General features: G+C 47.1%; 1 pseudogene; it reads left to right on the forward strand.

Moving 5' to 3' along the window:
* Positions 1-342: 342 nt before the first annotated feature.
* Positions 343-2,880, forward strand: LOC118656012 (annotated as a pseudogene).
* Positions 2,881-3,595: the final 715 nt, after the last annotated feature.

Below are 3,595 nucleotides of genomic sequence, written 5' to 3' on the forward strand. Positions count from 1 at the left end.
AGGTTCCCTTGCACAGTCTGATGTAGCTCGTCCAGCCTTAATGCCAGGATTTCCTGTGGAATTCATCCGCGTCCCAGCCATATTGAGTGTTGCTGGATTCTGGGTGCACATGGCCTGTTACTCAGCTTTCAGATGCCACTTTGTCATGAAGTACTTGCCCTCCCCGCCCCCAACCAAAGGCTGCAACCACAGTTTGTGGATTCTCTAGGACACTTAACACTGCCAGCCTGATGTCACAGTTATTTGGGTCCATGTCACATGGCCTTAGAGACAGAGAGCATGTCTTAACCATCTTTGCCTCTTGGCAGCCTCTGGCCACTGCTGGACACATAATAGGTGCTCATGAATGTGTATTACAGTGAATGTGTAGAGGGGTTGAAGAAACTAATCAAAGCAGGAGAGTCTTCCGTCAAAAATGTCGGCAAATCACAGCCTGTTGGTAAATCACAGCCTGTTGGTAAATCACAGCCTGTTGGTAAATCACAGCCTGTTGGTAAATCACAGCCTGTTGGCCAAGTTCAGCCACTGCTTGTTTTGGCAAGATCATGAGCTAAGAATTCTTTCACATTTTTAAATGATTGGAAGAATATTTCATGATATATGAAAATGATAGGAAATTCAAATATCAGTGTTCATAAAGTTTTATTGGAGCCCAGCCACACACTCATTTACATTTTCTAATATTTGGGAAAATGAAACAACCTATGACACTAAGTATGATAATTGTTTTGGTCAAGAAGTAAGAAGGTTGCCGAAACCGGTTTGGCTCAGTGGCTAGAGCGTGGGACTGCGGACTGAAAGGTCCCAGGTTCGATTCCGGTCAAGGGCATGTACCTGGGTTGCGGGCATATCCCCAGTAGGAGATGTGCAGGAGGCAGCTGATCGATGTTTCTCTCTCATCGATGTTTCTAACTCTCTATCTCTCTCCCTTCCTCTCTGTAAAAAATCAATAAAATATATTTAATAAAAAAAAAAAAAAAAAAAAAAGAAGTAAGAAGGTGCTCAGAGAACAGTGAGAATACCTTACCTTGCCTAGGCGGCATCAGGGAAGGCTTTTCAGAGGAGGTAACATTTTCTTTAAAAAAATTTAAAAATATATATATGTATTTTGTATTTATTTCAGGGAGAAAGGGAAAAGGAGAGAGAGTTAGAAACATTAATGATGAGAGAGAATAATTGATCCACACAATTGGGGATCAAGCCTGCAACCCAGGCATATGCCCTAACAAGGAATCGAACCAAACTGAACCATGACCTCCTGGTTCATAGGTCAATGCTCAACCACAGAGCCACTGTGGCCGAGCAAGGTGACATTTTCCAGTGAGACCTGAAGGACAGGTAGGTATCATATCAGTGAAGAATAGGGAGACTTTTACAAACTTCTATCTTCTGTAAGCCATTGTCATTTGAGGGTTTCTGTAACATGCATGCAAACCTATATCATAATGACTACATTCTCTGTGCCAGAACAGACACTTCCTTAAGCATGTTGCAGGACCTGCTTTTCCTGTGGATTGGAAGTCAGAGCCACAGGATGGACCAGTGTTGGGAAGAGCTTTGAGCTCCTGGATAGAGGACTCTGGGTTGCTGGCTGTTGTTTCTCTTTAGGGAGGTTTTCTTTGGGTGGCCCCCAAATATCTTAAAAATGTACAAAAACAAAAGGCTTGTTACATGCCGTTACCCCTGCAGTTTCTCAGACAAGTTTCTCTCTGTGAGTTTACTGTGTATCTGGAAGACTTTCTCAATCTTTGAGCTCCTTGACAAAACTCTCTTCTAGTACCGGGTTTTGGGAGGGTTCCACCTAACATCAGCAATTGGTGAGAGCCTCCTGGCCACTTTTGTTTTCAAGGTACCATATTTTTTCGTATATAAGACGCGCCCCCCCCCCCCCCACTTTTCCAACCCCAAATTAAGAAATCAATATTTTGCTGGTTTTCCTCTTAAGGCCTTCTTCTTTTTTGGCATCTTTAGGAGTTGTTCTTCCTGTTTTCTTCACTGTCTGATCATACACTCAGTGGGAGGACGTCCAAATTGTCTCTCTGCAGCTCTATTTCCATGCTATTTTGCACAGCTGATTGAATTTTGCAGAGTAAGACAATTGCTTACCGGTATTTATCTTTTTATTTTTTGACATCTTTATGAGCTCAGAACTCTCCAGTCCCTGTTGCATCTGCACACTCTCCACCTCCATCTCCAACTATGGCATCCGCTGATTTCAATAACAATAATGCTTGTGATTGGAGGAAGCCTGTTTGTCAAGGTATGGGCAGCTATGCACCTGCATGGCTCCCTCCTTGGCTGACTGGCTGACTTCCGTGTATAAGATGCCCCTCGGCTCGGTGCGTCTCAGTCGTGGAGTGGCCTCTCGCGGTCTCCTCTGCAAATGGGCTCCCCGGCCGAGCGCCCCCGTTCCCGCCCCGTGATCGCGCGCCGAGGTCCGCGAGGGGTCGCCACCAAGGTTTCCACCGGTGCACAAGCAAGAGCGTGGCCGCCATCCCCTCCAGCAGCTCCCTCGTGGCCACCCACGACTACTACCAGCGCCGCCTGGGTTCCACTTCCAGTAACAGCTCCTGTGGAAGTGCCGAGTACCCTGGGAAGCCATCCCCCACCCCCCGGGTCTCCCCAAAGCCGACCCGGGTCACTAGTGGGCAAGCGTCTTTTCTGGGAAGTCCACTCTCCCATTCATGGCCACAGTGTTGGAGTCCCCAGAGCACTCGGAATCTCCCCAGGCCTCCAGCAGCATGATCACCTGTGACCTGGCGCGGGAAGCCACAAGGAAGCAGCCTGGCAAAGTCAACGCTGGGCCCCCATCCTGAGTGGCCACCACCAGCCACCAGACTTCCAGAGGCGCTAGGCTCTTTGAGCCCCTCCCCCGCTCCTTCATCCCCTTCCCTCGCACCCCACCTGGCCACCCCACCTGGCGTAGACTAGGCCAGCTGCAGCAAGCAGAAGCAGTTGGGTTCTTTTATATCAAAACAGCAACACACCAAAAAGGAAGTTGGGAGAGCCCCACTCTTTACTACCCAAGCCACACGCAAGCCTGCCTAACACCTCATAGCCATGTGCCTTGCACCAAGTGGAAAATAAATGAGAAGCAGCCAGCAAAAAAAAAAAAAAAAAAGATGCCCTTCAATTTTCAGTCTAATGATTTTAGGAAAAAATAGCATCTTATACACGGAAAAATACGGTAATGAATTATTTCTAAGGCTTAGATTGTTTGCAAGGAGGCTGAGAAGACTTAGCTTTAGTGTCTCTTCCGACATCTGTCACCTAAATCCTAGGTAGCTCAGACATCCCAGCTGATCTTTAAAACAAGGATGATGTGGCCCTGATCAGGTAGCTCAGTTGGTTAGTGTTGTCTTTTTTAATTTTATTGATTAAGGTATTACATATGTGTCCTTATCCCCCCATTGCTCCTCTCCCTCCTCACCCCCCATGCCCTCACCCCCTGGTGTCTGTGTCTATTGGTTATGCTTATATGCATGCATACAAGTCCTTTGGTTGATCTCTCCCTCTTACACCCGCCCTCACCTACCTTCCCTCTGGGGTTTAAGCATCTGATCAAATGCTTCTCTGTTTCTGGATCTGTTTTTGT

The sequence above is a fragment of the Myotis myotis genome, unplaced genomic scaffold, assembly GCF_014108235.1.
Source record: "Myotis myotis isolate mMyoMyo1 unplaced genomic scaffold, mMyoMyo1.p scaffold_m19_p_5, whole genome shotgun sequence".
Lineage (NCBI taxonomy): Eukaryota > Metazoa > Chordata > Mammalia > Chiroptera > Vespertilionidae > Myotis > Myotis myotis.